This window comes from Gracilinanus agilis, chromosome 4, assembly GCF_016433145.1.
Source record: "Gracilinanus agilis isolate LMUSP501 chromosome 4, AgileGrace, whole genome shotgun sequence".
Classification (NCBI taxonomy): domain Eukaryota; kingdom Metazoa; phylum Chordata; class Mammalia; order Didelphimorphia; family Didelphidae; genus Gracilinanus; species Gracilinanus agilis.
The window spans coordinates 301,128,113-301,153,734 of NC_058133.1; the positions used below are offsets into that span (position 1 = coordinate 301,128,113).

General features: G+C 31.9%; 1 protein-coding gene across 1 annotated transcript in view; it reads right to left on the reverse strand.

The window, feature by feature from the left end:
• Positions 1 to 25,622, reverse strand: part of EYS (eyes shut homolog) — a 1,520,124-nt gene that overhangs the window by 1,267,182 nt on the left and 227,320 nt on the right. The window lies entirely within an intron of this gene.

Genomic DNA, 25,622 nt, shown 5'->3' on the forward strand with positions numbered 1-25,622 from the left:
ACAGATAAAATAGACAAAGTACTGGTCAATCTAATAAAAAAAGGAAAGAAGAAAACCAAATTGACAGTATCAAAATGAAAAGGGAGATATCACCTCTAATGAAGGGAAAATTAAGGCAATCATTAAAACTATTTTGCCCAATTATATGGCAATAAATATAACAATCTAGGAGATATGGATGAATATTTACAAAAATACAAATTGCCTAGAATAACAGCAGAAGAAATAGAATACCTAAATAATCCCATATCAGAAAAAGAAATTGAACAATCCATCAAAGAACTTCATAAGAAAAAATCGCCAGTGCCTGATGGATTCACAAGTGAATTCTATAAGACATTTAAAGAGCAACTAACCCCAATACTAGACAAATTCTTTGATATAATAAGCAAAGAAAGAGTCCTACCAAATTCCTTTTATGACACAAATATGGTACTGATTCCAAATCCAGGTAGATCAAAAACAGAGAAAGAAAACTACAGACTAATCTCCCTAATGAACATAGATGCAAAAATCTTAAATAGAATACTAGCAAAGAGACTCCAGCAAGTAATTGAGAAGATCATCCACCATGATCAGGTGGGATTTATACAAGGAATGCAAGGATGGTTCAACATTAGGAAAACTATCCACATAATTGACCATATCAACAATCTAATAAACAAAGATCACATGATTATCTCAATAGATGCTGAAAAAGCCTTTGACATAATACAGCACCCATTCCTATTGAAAACCCTGGAAAGTATAGGAATAGAAGGACCTTTCCTAAAAATAATAAACAGTATATACCTAACACCATCAACAAGTATCATATGCAATGGGGATAAATTAGAAGCCTTCCCAATAATATCAGGAGTGAAACATGAATTAATGAGCAATAGCACATTCAGACCACAAAAGTATTTGGTATTGGTTAAAAAAGAGATTAAGAGAATTCATTACTTAAACAGACTAAGTATAAGAAATAGTATAATAGAATAACTATTTAACAAGCTGGAGAACATAATTTGTTGGGAGAAATTATTAATTTGGCAGTGGTTACTAATAATATTAGTTAATATGAAAAAGTCACCTTTTAGAAAATATAATGGAATCAGCTTTCACGACTATAGGTGGAATGTCAATTATAAATAAGAAGATAGAGGAAATCTGAAGTATTTTGAATCAAAGATTTGAATTACATGACATTTTTCATTTAGCATATCTAATGCAATTTTAAAACAAAGGATGTATTTGGATTAGGAGAAAATTTAGAGAAAATGCCCCTCATAAAACTTTGATATCCAAGATGTAAAGATAATAGAAATGCATGAGCAAAATTTCTTTCTTAATAAATGAGTAATAAAATATATGAACAAAAAATTCTGAAAACAATTAAAAACTATTAACAATTACACTAAAGGATATTTAAAATCATCAGTGATAACTCATAGGTGAAATAAGAAAACTCAAGTGTTCGACTCAAACCTAGAAAATGGATAGTTTATAAAAATTTGATCTCATAATGTTCAGGAGTTGTAACTAAACCATCCCACTAGACCACACTAATGCATTGTTTTGTGGGGCTATGAAGGAACACAATCATTCTGAAAAGCAATTTGTAATTATACAAGGTAAGCTAATAAAATTCTCATACCTATTGGTTCTGAGGCTCCACTTTATAGCTATAGAATGTAGATATAGTTATTTACTCCATGGTGGTCAATAAAAGGCTCCATATTTACCAAAATATTTAAAGTACCACTTTTTATGGTAGCAAAATATTAAAAACAAAATAGATGTCTACTGACTGGTGAGTGCCTTAAGGATGTAATACATTAATATAATAGAATAATAAACTGAAAGAAAAGATAAATATGACGAATGTGGAGGAATATGTGAAAAAACATAGTAATTGATGCAAAGTGAAGTAAGAATGAGGAAAATAATATATACAACTGCAACAACATAAATGGAAATAAAAATTAAAAGATGGTCTCTAAAGTTCCTTTCAGGTACAAATCTATAATTCTATGAGTAAATGGAACTGAAAGTTGGGACAGTATAATAAACAAACATTGTGCCAAAAAGAGATGTATGAAGATATCCAGTGCTTCCTTGTGGGAGGCAACCTAGAATATTATGTAGAACACAAGACTTTATTTTTTAGCAGCTTGTTTACTTTTGTGGAACCATGGTTCTTTTATATACCTATATTTCTTTTATATGTTTATTAAAATATTATATGTAAGTCCGCTAGTGTGTATGAAATTGGAGGGAATATACATGAATATGTATATCATTCGAAAATGAAGCGTGTCTTCATTAAAATACAAGTTTATTTTTTAAGTCAGGTTTATGTTACTTCAGACATATACCATATCTTTTTCTCATCTAAGTTTTTTTGTCTGACTTTGTATTAATTTGATTTTTTGATTTCACAAGTCATTTTCTGACTAATTTTGACGATAGTTCATTAAAGAATGTTTCCTTCATAAATAAAAGTTTGTTTCCTCTCTATTCAAATATGATCAATTTCATTTTTGCAGTTATCTGATATTTGCTATATCCAATGACTTCCCATTTCCCCCCTGAAAATGTATTCATGATATATATTAGGAGATTTCTATATATCTTAAAGTCCTGAGTCTCTCCCATTTCACAATCCTGAATTATACTGTCTAATATATTTCTCAATCATTTTTAGCTAATACCATATTTTCACTGAAGTCACAGAGCATCGACTATATATTGATTTAATTTGGAAGGCTTATTAAGTGCTTCATAAGATTTCTTTATCTTCTGTAACAAAAATGATTAGTAAATTACATTTATTTGCAATATTCTATTTTTTGAAAATATTTATCATGAGGACTACAAGGAAAATTGATTGAATATTTTATGAATAACGTGCCTTTGGAGACATAATAAAATTAACTCCACCAACTTGTTTATTTGTCTTTCCAAAAAGAATTACTGAAGCATCCTTCTGCTTAGCTGCAACTTCCTTTGGATTAGTTTGTTAGAAGAATGTCAAAAATGATCAAATTCAGTTTCTCCACAAATATGAACACTCATTGGTAAATGAAGACAGGTTTGATGTTGGTTTCAACAACTATCTTGAATTTTATGCACATCATTATTTCTAAGTGACCATGGTTATTAGATTCACTGCTATTACTATGATTATACTTTTCTTGTCTATAGACCATATTTCAATAAAATTGGTTTCCTTTTTCTTAGGCCTAGGCCTTTTGAGAATGAAAAGTGGTCCATATGTTTATCAGAAAACCCAATGGGTTTGTGACAATAAAGATTAAGATTCTCCATGCTATGATTTATAAACCATTGACATAACATTCATAATCCTACTGCCCCCTGCACAACACATTGAAGAATTGGATAGGGACTCCACAGAGGCCTTAAATAGAATAGGCACTTAACAAATATTTGTTGATTAAAATATAATTGTGATAGGTAATATAATATTGTGGCAGGTAAAAATATCTCAATATCGTCTATAAATGTAAAAATGTTGCATTGGTTCTTAAGAAGATATTTTCTGAAGCAATTTAAAAAATATTATTTTTAATGGAAAGGAATTAAAAGCAAAAAATATAAAACAAATGATGATAATGACATCTGGCCTTTATACAGTACTTTATGTTTTCAAATCACTTTGAAAATATTATCTCATTTGATTCTCACAATATTCTGGTAGGATATATGTTATTATTATGTCCATTTTATAGATGAGTAAACTGAGGCAAAGAGTCATTAAATGACTTGCTCAGGATCAAAAAACTATGTGGTTGTTTTCATGCTGTGTCTCCCAATTAGACTGTGAGTTCTTTGGAAGTAGGGATTGCCTTCTGCTTTTTATTCTATTCCCATTTCTTAGCCCGGTGTCTGACACTTACTAAAGTGCTTACTGATTGAATAGTTCCCAACTTCTTTGTAGAGAATTATATGCATAAATACAAAAAACCACTCAGGTTATTGAGTGGCAACAGCAGCTTCTATTTCCTCCTTGTGATCCCTGCTTGTGGCATCTTTTTCTTCATGTCATTTCTAGACCTCTAGACTGAGCCTCCTTGACCCCAGACCTGATGTAACTCATAGGTTGCCAAGTGTTGGAACAACAATACTGTGCTTTTTTTCAGGGGCCTATTACAGTTCATGACACAGAGTAGAATCTAAATAAATTCTTGTAAATGAGAGAATGCTTGGATTCTTGAATGAGAGAAGAGGAGGGGAGAAGAGAATTATATTGATGGTTGCTCATACTTTACTTTCTTCTTTCTGATGACACAATTGGAAGTAATTTTTTTAACCATCTCATCTCTTCATTACTTTTTTCTATGTGTTCACTGCTCTGATAAAATGTCTAGGAGGGTGCTATTTTTTTTCAGAAATATAAATGAATCTTACCTTACTTCAGATTTCTGTGTGTGTGTGTGTGTGTGTCTAAAATTACCTGCTATCTATTGCCTATTTTGTGGCTTTGATATAGCTTCTGTGATTTTATGAAAAGACATGGATAAGAATCATACAGAATAATTAAAAAAGCATAAATGGATTGTGCTCTCTCTCCCACCACTGGATGGTGTACCCACATAGAAAAACTCAGATCCACTGAAGAATTGATATATATACATACATATATATATATATATATATATATATATATATATATACATACATACACACACACATATTTGAAGAAGCTGAGAAATTTTCTCCCAAATACAGAGATACAGAGGAGCTATAGGAACATCACAATTATTTTTAACAAATCTATGCTTGAGTAATACCCTCTCATGGTATAATATATGTACTTAGTATTTACTTATTTGAAGGGTCTCTTAAATGGTTAGCATACTGATTATGGGAAAAAAAGTAAAATTCTAATTATGAAGAGAGTCTTTCTTCCTGACTATGGTAAAAATACTAATCTCACCATTCCCTAGGAAAATGTAAAGAGTTATACCATTACATAGTAACTAAAAACCCAACATAAGTATTTTAAGCTAAATTCTCCATCAAAATAATGATGCATAATTATATTATTAGTATTTAATATATGAATTACATATGTAGTTAGATAATAAATATAAATTATGCATGTATCAGTATATCCAATATACTTTTTATCACATATGTGTATACATCTAAACAAATATAAAGGAAGTAATTAAAACAACTAGTCTGTTTAAATGTACTTTACTAATAATTACAACTTATAATTAAATCATTGACATGTCAATAACACATGTGTTATATCAATCAAATATATTTGAAAAAAAGGTAGGTGAGAGTTTGTTATTTTTATAACTGGCAACCTTTTCTTTCTTCATTGAAAAAATCCTGCTGTTGGGAAAGATTTAAGATAAAAGAAAAAGAGGATACCAGAGGATGCAATGAATAAAAAGTGTCATGGAAACATCAAAACATGAATCTGGATAGACTTTGAGAGATATTGGAGGATAGCAGAGCCTTGTGTGTTATGATCAATGGAGTCACGAAGAATGGGACATAACTGAATGACTTAACAAGTGTATCTTTTTCACATTTTCATTTTTTACATTTAACAAAGTATAGATAATACTATATATGTTTATATATGAAAGAATATATAATCTTAATGAGATGAATTATTTAATAAAATCAATAGGGGCAGCTGGGTAGCTCAGTGGAGTGAGAGTCAGGCCTAGACACAGGAGGTCCTAGGTTCAAACCCAGCCTCAGCCACTTCCCAGCTGTGTGACCCTGGGCAAGTCACTTGACCCCCATTGCCCACCCTTACCAATCTTCCACCTATGAGACAATACACCAAAGTACAAGGGTTTAAAAAAAATCAATAGGTAAGTTATAAATAAATTGTCTTTTGAATTAGATACTTGATTTTTTTTAACTACATGAACTTTTAAAGTATTTTTCCTATTAATATCAAGAGACTTCAAAAAATAAGATTATTTATTAAAGTCCAGCTTAAAACAATCAATCATTTACTTCATATCACCAAATTTCTACACAACCCCCAACCCTTCTTTTGAGGATTGAAATTAATTAATTAATTAATTAATTTTATTTAGGATATTTTTCCATGGTTACATGGCTCATGTTCTTTACTTCCCCTCCTGTTGTCAATGAGCAATTCCCCTGGGTTTAACATGCATCTTTGTTCAAAACCTATTTCCATATTATTAATATTTGCTATAGAGTGATCATTTAAAGTCAGTATCCCCAATCACATCCTCATTGAAACATGTGGTTTTTTTCTTCTGTGTTTCTACTCTCACACTTCTTTCTCTGGATGTGAATAATGTTCTTTCTTATAGTCCCTCAGAATTGTCCTGGATCATTGCATTGCTGCTAGTAGAGAAGTCCATTACATTCGATTGTGCCATAATGTTATCAGTCTCTGTGTACAAAGCTCTGGTTCTGCTTCTTTGCTTTGCATCAAATTCTGAAGGTTGTTCCAATTCACGTAGACATTAATTTCATTATTCTTTTTAGCCTAATTGTATTCCATCACCATCAGATACCACAATTTGTTCAGCCATTCCCCAATAGATGGGCACTCCCTTGTTTTCCAGTTTTTTGTCATTACAAAGAGCATGGCTATAAATATTTTTGTGCATGTATTTTCCCCCATTATCTCACTGGGGTAAAAACCCAGCAGTGGTATGGCTGGATCAAAAAGCAGGCATTTTTTAAAAGCCCTTTCGGCATAGTTCAAATTATATTCCAGAATGATTGGATCAATTCACAACCCTACTAGCAATGCATTAGTGTCCCAATTTTACCACATCTCCTCCAACATTCATTACTTTCCTTTGATGTCATATTAGCCAATCTGCTAGGTATGAGGTGGTACCTCAGAGTTGTTTTGATTTGCATTTCTCTAATTATGAGAAATTTAGAACACTTTTTCCTGTACTTATTGATAGTTTTGATTTCTTTATCTGAAAACTGCCTATTCATGTCCCTTGCCCATTTATCAATTGGGGAATAGCTTGAATTTTTGTACAATTGATTTAGCTCCTTCTTCCACTTTTCCATTGTATTGGTTTTCTCTCCCCCTCCCCTGTGTGCTTCTTTATGAAATATACATTTACCCCATTTTTCTCTTTTTCTATTTCTCTTATTATTATCCTTTTTTTACTCCTAGTTTTTATATTTTTGACATATCATCCTTTATAGTTTGTCACTGTACCCTCTAAATATAATTCTTCTAGTTACCTTGATGATAATAACAATTTTTAAGAATTACCAATGTCATCTTTTCATATAGGAATACAAATCATTTGAACTTATTGGGTCCCTTAAAAATTCCTTTCTTCATTACCTTTTGGTGATTCTCTTGAATTCTGTATTTGGGCATCATATTTTCTGTTTAAGTCTGGTCTTTTCTTCAGGGATGCTTAGAAATCTTTTATTTTATTAAATGACCATAATTTCCCCTGCAAGAATATAGTCCGTTTTGCTGGGAAGTTGATTCTTGGTTATAGACCCAGTTCCCTTGCTTTCCGGAATATCATATACCATATCTTCGGGTCCTTTAGTGTAGATGCAGTGTGGATGTGTTATTCTAACTGTGGTTCCATGATATCTGAATGCTTTTTTCTTAGCAGCTTGTAATAACTTTTCCTTGATCTGATAGTTCTTGAATTTGACTATAACATTCCTGGGCATTTTTAATTGGATATTAAATGCAGTAGGTGATCTGTAGATTCTTTCAATCTCTACTTTACCCTCTTTTTCAAAATTATCATGGCAGTTTTCTTGGATAATTTCCTATAGAAAAATGCCCACGCTCTTTGCTTTTATCATGATTTATTTTCCATGTCTGTTATATCAATGAGATGTTTCATATTTTCCTCAATTTTTTCATACTTTTGATTTTGTTTTATAGACTCTTGATGCCTTGTGAAGTCACTTGTTTCTAGTTGTTCAATTCTAATTTTTAAAGACTGAATTTCATCCCTGGCTTTTTGATCCTCCTTTTCCTTTTGATCTAATTTTCTTTGTAGGCCACCTTTCATTTTTTATGCCTTGTTTTCAAACTGGTTGATTATGGCTTTTCAGACACTGTTTTCTTGTTTTAGTTCATGTGCCTCTGTTTCCAGATGACCTATTTAGTTTTTTAAATTATTTTTTCATTTTTTTCAGTCTTTCTTAATTGTTTTTTTTTTGAACTGTTATTTGAGTTCTTCCAAAGCCTGAGTTCAATTACCTGTAGTTCCTGAGTTTTTTCTTGGTATTCCTTGGTCCTTCTCTGTTCCATTGTTCTTTGTTTGTTACCTTTTAAGTTGAATCGAGCAGGAGGGTCTCCTGGCTGTTTTGCTCCTGTATTTGGTTTTCTGTCCCCTTTGAAGCACCCTGTTTTTTATTGGTGTGGAAAAGTTTTCACAGAGGAATCTACCCTTGCTGCTTCTAAACCTCCATCTTGACTCTGCCCTTATAATCCCCTTTTACAAATCATACCTTTCCATTTTGATGAAGCTGAATTTTGATAATTAGTTTTCAGTTAAATTGATCACTAAGGTCCATTTACATGATAGTAAAAAAGTGAAGTAATTTTGCTATAGTGGACACACTGCTGGTTTCAGAAGCAGATTATAGTTCATTTGAATCCTGGTCTCTGTTACCCACCTGTATGATCTCAGGGCAAACCAACTAATCTCTCAGTTCCTCTAGGAAATTTTAAAAATAAAAAATGCAAAAGAGTTGTTTCTTAAGAGCAGAAATTGTCTTATCTTTCTTTGAATCTTTGGGGCTTAGCACTGTATGTGACACTTAGTAAGGTGCTTGATAGATGTCATTTGATGAATCTTGTCAGAGAGTTTCTCCATATAGATGCCTATGTTAATAAAACCATAGGTTTTCATTGAAGCTATCAACCTACTACAGAATTTTTTTGGAAAGTGGTATATTTCCATATTATAATGTATACAGGCTACTGGTTGACATAGAGACTTTCTAAACAGTTCTTAGATATCGTTCTACTTCTATACCTGTGTGTATAATCCTTACATTCTGCATTTTACCAGCTATGTTTATTAGGCAGCTAGGTGGCACATTAGATACAATAGCAGACCTGGAATTGGGAATAATTGAGTTCAAAATTGTGCACAGATACTATTAGCTGTGTACCCATAGGCAAGTCACTTAACCCTGATTGCCTCAGTTTCATTATCTGTAAAATTAACTTGAGAAGGAAATGGCAAATCACTCCAGGATCTTTGCTAAGAAAAACCCAAGAGGGACCACAACGAGTTAAACATGTCTGAAATCACTGAATAACAACCATGTGCTTATTAGTATATATTGCTGATTTAGAGAAAAAGCATTATCATTCTGCCCTAAGATGAAGCCAGATGAGGGCCCTAATTTAAGGGTAATGAGAGATAAATGTCCCTCAAACTTTAAAAAATTTCTGAAAACTATAAAATAAGGATAAGTAGAAAATTATTTTTATTTCCATGTATGGTGGTGATATTGTCTTGTATATATGCTGGTGTAAATTGCTCCAAAATACGTCATTTGTACCCCTTTCTCTTAACATTTTTCTTTTTTATACAATCGATTTGGATTCTTGAGACCTTGTACAACTAAACTAAATACATTTCCAAAGTTGATCTTTCTTGGTCTTTTGAATTCAGTAACTGCACCTTAGATAGAAACTATAAGTAATAAATTTCTTTTTGTGACTTTTTTCTGACAACTAGAGAAAACATTAATTTAACTTCCTTAGCTGAACTTGAACTAAGGCCTAAAAAGAACCTGCAACACTTGCAGGCAAATGAAATATAGCTGGCCTTCTGATACTTAGCTAAAAGAGAGAATTTTGTATTTTAGAAAACTTTCAAAATACATGACACTTCAATGTAAAAACAAAACAAAACAAAACAAAAAACACAGCTCTTCAGTGCCTACATGGTTTGCAATTGCATTTTATGTTTTGTACTTTCTGTCCTTCAAAGACAAATCTGCTGAAGACTAAATAAATAAAACTTTCTTTAGAAATCATTACATTGTTCTTGCTACAATTAGAAACAAACATATCTTGCCTGACAGTCTATATTGGTTTCAGGCAATCTATCAAAATAATGTTATATGTTATATATATATATATACATATATATATATAATGTCAATTTCATAGGAATAATATGATTAATGGCCATTTGATGCATTAATATTAGAGTAAGATTTCACAATTTTATGTTAGGTTTTGTCTATAATGAATTAACATAGTATATGTATGTATGAATACGTGTGTGTATGTGTGTGTATGAATGTGTATAATCTGGTTGGGATAGTACAGTGGAAAAAAAAATGTGGTGGTTGGAAGTCTTGAATTCAAGTGGATATGAATCCTAGTTCTGCCTATGTGACCTTGGCCAAATCATTTAACTTCTGTGGCTTTATGTTCCTCATGTAAAAACCAAAAGGGTCAGACTAAAAGACTAATGAGTCCCCTTTACTTTAAATGTATGAAACAAATTTAGCACAAAGTTTCTTTATAACTATTTTAATCAATTCTGTGAAACTTCAATATCATGCCCAGAAAACAACTTTAAGTTTTAATTTTACATAGTGTAAATGTTTCAAATCCATGGCATGGATCCTGGAGGAGAGAGAAAAGAAGCAAGACAGAAACATAGAAATGCAGATTAACATAAGATTGATTTCCCCACTTGCCATCTATTTATTATCTGGTTTTCTTGTTATTCTTTCTGAAAGGGGTAATATAAGGCCAACCAGAGAGGGAACTTAGGACATGAGGGTACATTACTTTAGCCAATAGTACATCCTGAGTAAGTAAGAAAAAAGAGGCATAAGAACTGATTGAACACAGGGTCAGGACAATATAATTGACATGATAATTCTGGCACTTTCATTTAAAAGATGAGATGCAAAGAAGGAATGTGTCCAAAATAGCTATTTTAATAAATGGTTTTGTCCTTTGTACCCACTGAAAAGTATAAATATGACCTGAAGTTTCATCACTTCAAAGCGATTTAAAATGTTATCATGGGAGACACAGCAGGGTCAACAATGTCAAAAACAGGGTTACCTCTAAAAGAAGTAAATTTGCAAATAATTCAAACATCTACTTTTCCATTTAGGTTCTCCTTTGTCTGATCTTTCAAAATTGCTTCTTTAACTATTTGATGAAATATTGTTTAACATAAATGCTGAAGCAATAGAAGATAATAAAGCATATTGCATTAATCTCTAAGCTTGTTTTAATGATACCTAATACTATATATTTGCATATCAATGCATTTGTATAAACAATATAATCAATCGATCAAAATTAAGAGAGCTAAATAATTATTGGTGCTTTTTTCCTTGAACTGACATTGTTGTATGGGTGTGTAATGCTGATTTACTATACACCTTTCTGTTACAGTGATATTTATTAAATAGATATTATATCTAAGATACTGTACTAGGCACAATTATCACTAAGATTTATTAACTTGTCCTCAGAAGCTGATATTATTCGTTGATATGGGACAAACACATTACGTTCTAGTTAATATTCTCATTTTGACTATCAGTGTGATTTTTGAATCATGGACAACTTTACAGATTGAAAAAGCTTCCATTTATGACATTTTGGAGTAGTGGTATAGACTAATGTTCTATAAAAGTTTCATAGAGGCCTATGAACCTTAATAAATATTTAAAGCCTATTCTCAGTGGTACCACAAAATTATCCATTTCTATCATTAACAGAAGAGTGCAGCAGTCAAAATTTCCTTGGGAGGTTTGACCTTTGTCTAGCACAGGGCAGCTGATATATCTTGTAAAGAACTATTCAGTAGGTGCTCTGAGTGCACATGATGTCTTTAATTTGAGAGGGCTTTATTCACTGATATTTCAATTTGCAAAGCATTTCTGTTTCTACAAATATTCCAAATTTTTCCAAAAGGAATGGAATTGAGAGTTTTCCTTTAATAATATGCATTACTGCTTCTACGGAGTTAGCCCTATAACCACCAACAAAAGGAAGGTTCAAAACATCTATGCGTTTAAATCAGTGATTCCCAAAGTGGGTGCTACTGCCCCCTGGTGGGTGCTGCAGCAATCCAGGGGAGCAGTGATGGCCACAGGTGTATTTATCTGTCCTATTAATTGCTATTAAAATTTAAAAAAAATTTTCCAGGTTAAGTAATATTTTTTCTGGAAAGGGGGCAGTAGGCCAAAAAAGTTTGGGCACCACTGCTTAAATTCTAACTGCAGAGGCAGGTTGGTACGATTCTATAAAAATCAGAAGAATATGTATTACCCAGGCCCTAAATACCTTATGTCCTAAAGCTTTCCTGGTAGATTGCACATTGCTATATCTAGGGAAGGATAAAGAATATTTTTACACATTAAGGGTCATTAACTTAGATGGAAAAAATTTATTTTTATTTCCTATTTATTAACAGAATCATAGGGCAAGAAAGGATCTGAAAATAATTTAACAATTTGTTTAAAAAAAAAGAAAAATAAACATGAAATTCTAGATGATGTACCCAAAGGCATCCAACTATTTAGTTTCTTTCTAGTGATCTTTTCAATATACTATATTGACTTAGTTACCTTATTTTGAAAGTAATACTGGATGACAAAAATGATTTGATAAATAAAAGTAAATTACATATTGATAATGGATGTTCCAATAGTCTTAATGAAATTTTAAACTATTAAAGCTAACATTTTGGAAAACTGTTTCTAAAACTTTGGAACACCCTGTTTTAAAACTTTAAAATCTTGGGGGCAGCTGGGTAGCTCAGTGGATTGAGATCCAGGCCTAGAGATGGTCCTAGGTTCAAATCTGGCCTCAGACACTTCCCAGCTGTGTGACTCTAGGCAAGTCACTTGACCCCCCATTGCCTATAAAAAAACCAGCTTTAAAATCTTAAAGAATCACTAAGACTTCTGGAATACCTATATGTGATAGTGTATATTGATTAGATTTGGAGGGTCATGGGAAATTTTTCATAAAATTCTATACTTTATCAGCTTTTAGCAACTATGAATGTAAAAGATGACACTATTTTCATGGAAGTGTTTTTGCAAACACATATCAATATTATGATACATAGTGATCAAATGTGTCACCAAATAATGTATTTTTAAACTTTGGGACACATTCTAAAACTTAATCCACTAACACCTTTACTTGCTCCTTCAAAGAGTACCTATGATTCAACCTCCTGCTAACTACGACTTAAAGTTTTCTTTTGGTCTAAGAATAATGAAATTCTAAGTGATGTAATGGCAGAAACTGTCTATCAATACAGGTATAGGTAAAATAATTACAACAGCTCTTTTTGTGGTGACAAAGAAATGGAAACTGAAAGGATGTCCATAAATTGCGGAATGGTTGAATAAGTTGCAGTATATAATTGTAGAAAAATACTATTATGCCATAAGAAATGACAAACAAGATAATCAACAAAAATTAAAAAAAAAGAAACCTGGACTTATATGAATTGAGATAAATTGAAGTGAGTAGAAGGAGAATGTTGTAAACAGTAACAATAATACTGTATGATAATCAACTATGAATAATAATCATTTCAACAAAGACAAGAATTCAGGTCAACTCCAAGAGCTTTATGATCAACTGAAATAGAAGAAATAGAGTCCAAATACAGATTGAAACATACCATTCTTCACTTTATTTTATCCTTTAATTTTTCTCTAGGGTAAGCAACATGTTTCTTGTTTCACATGGCAAGTAGGGGAATATGTATTATTTGATAATTTATGTTAAACCTATATCATATTACCTGCATTCTTAGAGAGGGCAGGAGGATGAGAGGGAAGGGGAAAAAAGAATAAAACAAATTTTTGGACACAGCTAATGTGACAATTTTTTTTTCTCTTGGATAAGTATATTTATGATAATTCATTACATATTTATAACAGATCAAATGTATTATCTTATTATGTCGCATATTATATTAGGTTGTATATAAAAATAAAAATAAATAGCTGCTTTCACAAAAGAAATGTAACAGAATCAAAACAAAGACAAATAGAGAGACAAAGCTGATTGGATAGGATAAAGGCATAGATAGAGAAAGAAGAGTATTAAAGTACAGAAGAGAATGATTACTGGAGAAAAATTTGAGAGGGAGATAGTGGGAGTGTTCAGGCAGAGCTGTTACCCTTTATCATTACATTTTTCAAGAAGTAAACTTGAATACTTAGAATAGTACTTTCTGCTCTGGTGGGCAATGAGAGTTTTTATTTTCTAGATTTAAAGAGTGATTTCTGGGGGAAATGTTGATGTTCTTTAGAAGTGTTACAATTTGTTAGTTTAGGGAAGAAAGTATTACTTTAAAATTTTTTTTCACAGTTTAGAGATATCAGTCAATTCACTAACTGCGACAGTCTTTTTTGACATTTGATACCTATAAAATATTCTTTGAATGATGGTGATTATATTATTTAAAAACACCTAAATATTGCACTTGAAATCTGTCATTATTTTGAATTTATAAATAAATAACATTCTGATAACTTTATACTTTTTGTTTTGTTTTCTTCCCTGTAGCAGAACATTTGATCCATAGAATAGACAGATAATGCATTTATTAAGTGCTTGTTATATGTAAGATACTGTGCTAGAAGCTGGGGATATAAAGGCAACAAATGAGATAGTTCCTATCCACAATGGGGTTATAGTCAGAAAGGTGAAAGCAGTAGAGAAAGTTAGAGATGTCCAGGGCAGAGTGTTTTGAAAAGGGAAGTCAAAAGCATTGGTCAATGGGGTCCTAAGACAAATAACTGACATTTCTTTTCCAGGAATAGTGTTTAGAATAATTTTCTCAGAGTTAAAAGTGGTGAGTGGCAAAAAGAGAAAGTTATTTGTATAAAAGCTTACTATTGTTGTGTAATTTCTGACCACAGGAATGTGAATGATAGACAAAGTCTCCAAGCCATAAAGAAATAGATTTATTGGGAGATGGCCAGTCTCACACTAAAGCCAGACTTCTTGTCAAGAGCAAAAAATCACCAGCCTTGTAAGAGGGCTTCTTTTATAGCCCAAAGAATATCATGACTTATAAAATAATACAAGACGGTAATAAAAATAGAGAAATGTGGAGTTGTTGAAGTAATCAGGAAATATTTCTCACTGGTAGAAGAAATCACTTGGTGATAATTTGAAAGTCACTTGATGAGCAAGGGTGGGGCAGGGGAGCTTGAACCCTACTTTCCTAAGCCTAATGATGTCAAGGATGATATATACTAAGATGACTAGGGTAAGGAGGAGGTGCCAGGCCTTAAAGTGGGGCAAAAGCCTGATGATGGATAAGGGGTGCATACAAAGGTGAAGGGGTGTCACCAGGCTTCTTTTTTTAAAAGCCTTAACTTCTGTGTATTGGCTTATAGGAAGAATGGTAAGGGTGGGCAATGGGGGTCAAGTGACTTGCCCAGGGTCACACACCTAGGAAGTGTCTGAGGTCGGATTTGAACGTAGGACCTCCCGTCTCTAGGCCTGACTCTCAATCCACTGAGCTACCCAGCTGCCCCCCTGTCACCAGGCTTCTAACCGAGGCAAAACCTCTATGCTAATGAAGGATGTCACAAGTTCAAGACCATGGTTGCTGAGAGTGTCTTATATAGCAATTTTGAAGGCTAAGGTTAAAACTGAGGCCTATGCTAATAATGATTAACTATATTCAAGCAGTTATCTTACTTTAAAACTTATACTACCATGATCACAAAAGGCCTACTAAAATCATATAATTAACTTAATACTATTGATAACATTAAAATCTAATCCTCCTATAAGGGGAAAGGGGATTTTTCTCTCACATTATGGAGATAAGAAGTGTGGCCTGAAACTAGGATGAGAAAAGGTGGAAAAGCAACATTTAGAGACGGGTGTCACAGGGATGGGAGCTCATATTCTGGTTTGAGTTAAAATCTGGAACTACACAGCCATGCTGGGCATGGAAGTAAGCAGGAACATTGTCAAATATAATGAGCTATAGTCAGAAAATCTTCTGGTGCTAACATGAACATTCTACAATTCAATGAAAAGTCTTTTCCAACCATGTGGAAATCCTTTTTGAACACTAAAATTTGGTTTACTGGGCTCTGATCTGGTTTTTAGATACCTTTGACTATACTCACTTGATTTTATGGATTTTCATTAGAGAAGGCTAGTTTCTTCTCTGTATAATGCGAGAGAAGTTATAAATGTATACAAATCAGGGCTGGTTACAGATGACACAAATTTTTTACATCAGAGTTTGGGTTTGTGAATAGATTAATAGTGAAATAGATCAAGAGGATGTATATTCTTTTTTAATATTTGCTTATTCCCATTTCAAAAGCAATTTTGGCTGTAATTCATGTAATTCAAATAAATGTTTATAATGCTAAAACAATTGAAAAGAAGTAGGAATATTTGTCCTCTTAGTGGAAAATTTAAGATAATTCTCTCTAATCCAAGGGAATAATATGTAATAAGATTGGAAACAACTTAGTGATAGAATTTAATTGATTTTTGTCCCTTAAAAGCAATAGGCAAGGGCAGCTATGTGGTTTAGTGGACAGAGAACTAGGCCTGGAGAAAGGAGGTCCTCAGTTCAAATCTAGCCATAGCCACTTCCTAGGTTTGTGAAGCTGGGCAAATAGCTTAACCCCAATTGCCTAGCCTTTACTACTGTTTTGCAATGGAACCAACACTTAGTATTGATTCTAAGATGGAAGGTAAGGGTTAAAAAAACAGTAAGCAGTTAATGGAGTTGATTAGGGAAGAGACTTGTTCAGATCTTTGCTTAAAAAAAGCTCTTGCAGTAGTGTAAAGAATGGTAAAAGGTGGATAACTTTAGGTAGGGGTTACAATCAGGAGACTATTATAATGATCTATGTAAGAGGAGATAATAGCCAGAACTATGTGGAAGTAAGATGAATAGGGAGAAGAGATCCACTGCAAAAAATGTTGCAGAGGTTAAAGTTTGGCAACTGAGTGGATATGTGTAATGGTAGAGAATGAAGAATTGAGGATAATGCTGAGATTATACAACCAAGAGACTAGAGACAAGAATCATGGTGTTAAAAAGAATAAAGGGACTGGGGAAAATAATGAGTTTGGTTTTCTTAAGATACTTCTCTTGACATCCAGTTGGAAACATTAAAAAAGCAGTTAGCAATGTGAGAAGGTAAGTCAGAGGAAAAATGGAGGCTAAATATGTTTATCTGTGAGTCTGCTACATAAAGATGACATTTAAAATCATGGGAGTTTTTTTTGTTTGTTTTGTTTGTTTTTTATCAAGAGAGTTTACCAAGAGAGAATGTGTAGAACAAGAAGAAAAGAGGATCTAGGACAAAATCTTCAACAATATCTACAACTGGAGACATGATATGGATGATGAACCAGGAAAGAGTATTGAGTAGGAATGGTCAGATAGGTAAAAAGAGAACCACAGGAAAGCAGTGTTATGAAAACATAAAAGAGAAATGACATAAAGGATCATCAGTATTGACAGCTGTGACAGATAGCCCCCAAAGAATGAAGAATGAGAAGACCATCAAGTTAAGCAATGAAGAAACAATTGGCTATTTTAAGGAGCAGTTTCAGTTGCATATTTAAGTCAGAAGAAAGATTACAATGAGTTAGTCAGTGAGAGGACAGGCAATAAGTGCAGGCAACTTTTTCAAGGACTTGAGGACTACTTGAGAAATAGAGGTGAGATACAGAATGACAGATTAAGGGGGTCTTTAGGTCTAGTGAAATTTTGTTGACTTTTGTAAGGATAAGGCAGCTTTGGGCATGCTTACAGGTGTTACGATTAAAGATATCTGGAGAATATATATTAATTTTATTAATTTATAATTATTTATTAGGAAAGGTTGGAGAGAGGGAAGGAGAGAGGCAGAGAGGGGAGAGAGAGAGAGANGAACCAATATTTAGTATTCCAACACAGAAGTTAAGGGTTTTAGTTTTTTAAAAATCCATAACTCTCTTCCCAACAGAGTACTCTACCTATCTATAATTTACATTAGTTTTTAAAAGTTTTTTGAGGCTCAGAAGGATTGATTGAATTTGCTGTTTACTTAAATCGAGTAATAGTTGGAGGAAGGGAATTTAAATGAAGTTTCTGATACCAAGTCTTTATACTATTCATTTTTTTTAATAGAAAAGAGGTAGAAGACCTTTTGGATGAAGCAAAGATCACTGAAGAGTAATAGAACATTTTCTCTGTCAAACAAATGGTTAAATTATAAGTAAAAAAATGGAGGTTTAGATTGGTTAAAATCCCCTTGTAAGAGGTAGTGTATTTTAAAATTAATAGCATTTATGCTCACAAAGAAAGGATATATTGTTGAGAGTTTGAAACTTTCCATAATTCTATTTTGACACCCACATTTATATAATTCTTTTTTATTTTATATTTTTTCCAGATTACATGTACATAAACTTTAAATTCTTTTTCAATTTTTTCTTCATATTGATACAAATTTTAAATATTTTATTTTATATTAAATATATTTAGTATTATATCTTACTTTCTGACATTTTATGATCTCTTCTACCCTACCAACTCACCACAAAACAAGAGATAATATGATATAGGTTGTACATATTTCCATCAAATGTGAAAGAAGACATGTATCACTTACACTGTAGAAAAACTGATGGAGAAAATAAAAAACTGCTATTAATATTTTGGTACAAGTAGTCTCTTTCTCCCTATCTTTGATCTCTTTGAGATCCAGACCTAGTAGTGATATAGCTGGGAGAAAGAGTATGAACATTTTTTTGACCCTTTGAGGATGGTTCCAAATTGTTCTCCAGAATGGTTGTATCAATTCATAGCTCCACCAACAGTGTATATTGGTGTCTCAATTTTCTCACATTTACCCCAACATTTATCACTTTTCTTTTCTGTCAGGATAGGAGTGAAGTGCTACCTCAGAGTTATTTTGATTGTATTTTCCCAATTAATGGTGATTAGAAACTTTTTTTATAACTAAAGATAGTTTTAGTTTCTTCATCTTAGAACTGCATGTTCATATCCTTTTGACTATTTGCCAATTAGAAAGTGACATGTATTTTGTATATTTGACACTATTCTCTATATATTTGAGAAATCAGGCCTTTGTCAGAGAGACTTGCTATATATTTTTCCTCCATTTTCTTGTTTCCTTTCTAAATTCAGTTGCATTGGTTTTATTTGTGCAAAACCTTTTTAACTTAATGTAGTCAAAGTTATCTATTTTTATATCATGTACTATTATGTATATCTTGTTTGATCATAAATTCTTCCCTTATATCCATAGATCTGGAAGGCATATTCTTCATTAATCCATTTTTTCCACTCCATAATTGAAGAGATAGATATTCTTCATTCATTTAGATACAGATACACACACATATAGATACCTAAATATATGTAGACATATCATACAATACATATGAAATATAATATTTATGTATATATGTGTAATTATCAGCATATATACATAGTTGTTATATATACATAAGATTTATAGTAGTAGATTATTATTTTTCTAAGAGTATTTTTCCAAAATTTTAAACAAATATCTTTTATCAAAACTTATTAGGCTGGAGCACCTTTTACGTGAAATAATCTTATATTTTCACTTTGGTTATTTAAAATAAATTAAATTCTTGGAAAATTTCATTCCAGGATTTCATTTTTTTTTTGTTTTGTATTAAGAGTTGATTAAGGAGCAGTGAAGAGAAAGATATCTTAGATTATTTTAATGGGAACACTATCCTAACTCTCTGCCCCCATGAAAGTCAGGCAAGTTTCTCATTAAAAGAAATTGAAACATCTTATAGACTTGATTCACTCAGGGGATTAAAATGTTGCTCAAGCTATTGTCATTCCTTACTGGTTTCTTGAGCATAAAAGAGCCACAAAAATTTCCACATGTTCTGACAGCTGACTGATTGACCACTAAAGACAATTCAAAGGCAGAGGATCTCCACTCTGGGTCATGGAGAGGGAAAGGAATGAGTCCTAAAGGGAAGATCATAGCTTTAGAATATTCCTCAAGATGAAAGCTGATTCTCCAGGTATAAACTGGGAAATATTGTGGGGGAGGTTTTATAGATTATGGTTCTCTTTATTGTTTCAGTCTGCACTTTAAGGTGATCCCTTATTCACTTCAATATAGGTTACCAAAATGTTTTTTATAGTCTCCCTTTCGACAGTTAGTAGAAAGCAGTTTGTCTTATTTCATCTGCACATTCTATAGCAACGGTGCCAATCTCTCCCTTTGATAGGATGTTTCACCCATTAATAGGTTGCATATTTAATAATACTCAGATTTATAGCAACCTTCACAAGCAGTCAAAATTACACCATGATATTTCAATCATTTCTGTCCTGTGTCCTAGGATCCTACTCTTATAGCTTCCCAGCAGTATTCTGTGATCTAAAGAAAGAAATAAAGGACTTGAAATCAGAGAGGTTTGAATGTCAATTCTGTTGCTTATTTTCTGTACAGTCTTGGGCAAATCAGTTCAGATTTTTGAACCTCATTTTCCTCATTCATAAAATTAGAGGGTAGGAGAATAGATGATTTCTAAATTCCCTTAACACAAGAAAAATAAGAAAAGAATTGTCAATAATAGTAATCATAAAATATAAAGATGAGAATAGTGAAATTATAAATAATATTAACATCCTTTAAGCCAAACTCATCATTTACATCAGTCTGATCAGCATATGTGGTAAGGGAAAGTAAGGCAAAGAGTCAAGGAAAAATAAAGTTATGACAACCATAATGTTCTGAAAGGACTTTGTGTGTCCTAGGACTTCTACCATAGTAATGAAAAACTAACAAGACCCTAACTAATTGGTTCAATTGGGTTTTAGTTAATGATTAGATTAGTACTCTGTCCACCTTAATAAAACTGTTTCTATAAATCTAAGATAATATATCATAACTTTCAAGTTGCCCCAACTCACAATCATTGTAGTAACTGGCTTGACAATGGTTAAGTGAGATGATTAACATTCTTCGTGTTCTTATACCCAAAGAAGTTAATATAAAACAAACAAGAAATATCAATATTTACTACAGAAAAGATTTTGCTAGTTAGATGCTAACTACTACAGAGCATAAAGTACGAGTGCACTTGGCATATTATGTATAAGTACTTATCCTAACCAACCTGAAAACAAATCTTTCCATTTATAGGCAAGCATTTATTACTATTTTTGTTTCTTTCAAGTCTATCCAAAGTTCCATGGTAAATGAAGAAGTAGAACAATTCTGAGTAAATGTAAAAACTAAACAAGGGAAAAAATGGAATATGAATATAAATTCAAAGTTATTCATATCTGTGATGGAAAAGTTAAAGAAGCCAAAATCATTTAAGAAAAAAATGAAAAATTCTATAATAGATTTCTAAAACAAATAAAAAAACAATGCTACTATCTCAAATAATTTTCTGAAGGGGAAGGGCATACCTAAAGTGGAATTTTTGAATTTTTAAAAATATTTTATGGTAAAAATCCAAGAAATGGATCACAATGAACAAAAATAGAATAATTCCCAAAGTTGTCATTTTCTATGACTTTTGTGAATGAAATCATTCTCTTATAATATTTGAGAGTATGGAAATACTTCAAGACTTGCAGCTAAAGATATATGCTGAAACCATCACCATTGCAAGGACCATAATAGGAAATGTGGCAAAAACCTAAGGAAAGCATTAGAATATTCTAAAAATTGCAAGTCAGCATATGCAACAAACATACTTGATATCCCCATATCACTCAAAATCATATGGAGTAGTATCTCGAAAATCAAAATATTTGAGAATGTCTTTATACCTTTAATAAACAAATGAAAATGAAAGTTCAACGGCTAATGATTAACTAAAGCAGTCAAAATAACTGAATACATTATTCAAACTCTTTTGAAAACTTTACTTGAGGTGTTCAGAACCTAAGAAGAATTAGAGGACAAGTAAGCCACTAACAACAAAGATATGGAAAAGTTCTGGTTGTCTTTATAGTTGAAAACCTCTAGATCATCAGAAGGGCAATTTGAATAAAATAAAAACAGAAGATTTTCTAGCTGACAATAAAAATGAACAAGATAATTACATCTAGATAGGTGACAGATAACTGTTTCCCTACAAATCTGGAAAGCGGTAGAGCCAATAAGATCTTAAAAAGATAACAAGATAATTATTGGTCCATATGCTGCAAAGTGGCACAGAAATTACTGGCAAAGGATGTTACCAGTTTCCTCTTAAATACAAGCTTGACCTCATTTTTCTTAACAAAAGACATGAGTACCAATTTACAAAATATGAAGATGTTAATGGTTCTTCTAATATAGGTTAAATTCAAGTTTATTTATATGAGTTATAGTCTTACCACTAACAACATACTTTTCAGAAAAAGGCGATATATTGACTAAATGGCAAAAAGAATATGTCAAAATCCTAGAAGTGTATTGGTATAGATTTGATAATAGGAAAAAAGAAACACGAGTAGGTAGGTCAAGGAACAGGGGTTTACTTAACTATAAATTTTTAAAAAAGGATATCAGGAAGGGTTACAATTGTATTTAGCTTTTGTTGACATGGAATTCTCTCAATTCTTTGTGATTGCTGGTGATTGAAATCCAGGACAAGGAATTATAGGTTGCAGTCCAGACTTAATGATTAGAATAGATTATTCAGAGATCTGGGGAAGAGTGTAAAAGAAGGTAGAAACTACAGCACATCACTGTTGTCTATAAAACCCTAGCACCTACTAAAAAGTTACTTAAAAAGAAATACATTATAAAACAGAAGTCTTCTTTAATTCATAAACTAAGAGATAAAATATTCTCTTATTACATATATATATATATTATGTATGTATACATAATATATATATATATATATATATATATATATATATATATATATATCCTTAAGAATTCGTCCCTTAAACTCAATTAGAACTGGAACATCATCACAGTTCTATGACACATTGACCACAATTGCCCAAATATAGAACTAACCCCTAGAAATTTAAGAACAATTTTAATACATTCCACCATATCAAATACTTATAATTTCCAAACTATATAGTAAAATACTTTTAAAATGTAGAGACCTTGCAGAAGAGTAAAAATGGAAACAGAATGAGCTTCACATAATAATCTCCATTATCCTAGCTGGTACTAAAATTATCCAGAGATGACTTCAATGAACCTATAGAGGACTAGCTTATATCAAAACTTTAATACAATTATACAAATCAGCTATTTTGCTCACCTAATTGTCTATACCTCAATAAATATGAAGAAAATAATAGCAAGATAAGAACTATTTCTACCTCTTTTCAAATAGATGAGAATGAGATGATAGCTTTAAAGATAACATAAACTGACATTCCTATTGGACTTTAAGGTTTGTAAAGTACACACTTAAATATACTATCTCATTTGATTCTCAAAATCACCTTTTGAAGTTGATGTTGCTGTGATGCTCATTTTTATAGGAAAAGAGGAGAATTTGAATTCATGATTTCACTAACAGAGAATTACTCACAATTTTCAAAGCATGCTGCTTATACTCTAGCCACCAATCCCACCTTAACATTGCTACCCATCTCGACAAAACCTTGGACTCTTACAAGTCATCCCAGGTTTTAAAGATGAGGGTTTTTTTTTATTTTTGTGGAATCAGGTTTACACACTACTTCCTGGCCATTTTTATATCAGGTCAACACATGCATTCTCTCCCATACCTGAACCCCCTTTGTATTGTTTTTTCGTTAAATGTAGTCATAATTAAAATGTAATCTTTATTGATGACAAGAGCTTACCTACTTGTTTTTTCTGTCTACCTATTTAGCAATGTATCTTTTATCAAGGAAAAGTGGTTATCACAGTGTATATGGTGCTGACCCTTCAATGAGGAAGACAACTTCCTGAGTTCAAATCAGACTTCAGACACTTACTAGGTATATATCCCTGACAAGTCACTTAACCATGTTTGCCTCATTTGTAAAAATGAGCTGGAGAAGGAAATTGTAAACCATTCTGAAACTGATTGAAAATGTAAAACAAATATCTATCAATTCTAATCTGAACATTCTATAACATGTACATAGACAATGATAATTTGGGGAATTCTGTATTCCTTACACTAATTTTGAACCCATAAAACAATAAGTAGTAATTATATCATGCCTACTATGTGCAAGGTACATGCTAAGAACTTTACAAATAATGTCTCATTTGATCCTCATAAAAACTATGGGGAGTAGCTGCTATTATTCCCATTTACAATCGAGGAAACTAAAACCTACAGACATTAGGTGACTTGCCCATGATCACACAACAAGTAAATTGAAGGACAAATGTGAACAAAATTCATCCTGATTCCAGGCCCAATACTCTATCCTCTATGTTACAGAATGACCTCAATGAACTACATCATGCTATATCTCATCCATGGGCTACAAATGTGGAAACAAGGGCTGAGTGGATAAGTTAACTTACCTAGTATTACAGAAATAATATGTGTCAGAAGTAAAATAAAGGCGTGCCTTTAAGCAAATTAAAAATGATGTTTTATCAATTTGATTTGGCAATCTCAAGTAGTGTGTTAAGGTAATAATGCACACAGTGTGCATATTTTTAAGAAAAAATAAAGTTGTTTAACTTATTCTATAGATTAGATGGTAAATTATTTTCATTACCTGTTAACATACTCTACTTAAGCATTTTCACAAAACATGAAAAAAAAGAAGTAAGAATGGGGTAATACTGGGAAGGAAGAGAAAACTCCTTTTACTAAATGTGACTTGTTACTTTCTCTGCAATTTAGTAAAATAATTATACTATTTTAGCTAATTAGTATTTTAGACTATTGTCTAAAGTATTTAGACTATGAAGAATTTTATTTGTTTTTCAGAGAGAAAAGTAGACTATATGAAGAATTATTTAGAGGGCATGTTTCAACTATAAAAATATTGGATATATTCATACTTTTTAATATTATAAATATAAAATTTAACATTATAAATATAAATATAAAATCCTTATATTAGATTGTTCATGCTTATCACCTTTCCCCCATTTTTTTCTTTTTTGTTTCTATACTATGCACTACTTCTATTCAAGGTAAAGCTATTTTATGAGCTTTAAAAAATGCAATGTGAGACTGGAAGAAATTGAAATAAGTGTAAGTGAAAGATAAAAATAGAAAATATTTTTAAAAAATATTATTGCCTTCTCTTGAACAATAAATTCCATCAGTAGTTTAAAAAAACATCAAATTGAGGTGTGTGTGTATGTGTGTGTGTGTGTGTGTGTGTGTGTGTGTGTGTGTGTGTGTGTGTNAATTGAGGTGTGTGTGTGTGTGTGTGTGTGTGTGTGTGTGTGTGTGTGTGTGTGTGTGTGTATGTTGAAATTTTGTGGACTAGAAAAATAATCTGAAATCCAGAAAACTAAATATTTGGGGAGTCAACTCTGGGGACTTAGCTGAATTAATCTAAACAGACTTCAAGGTCAAAGACAGTTTCCTCAAGTTCACCTTAATGATCCCTGAGTTGATCTAGGATTTAAAGACCCAGTCCCTGAGCCAGATGCACTAAAATATAAACAATTGATTAAAAGTC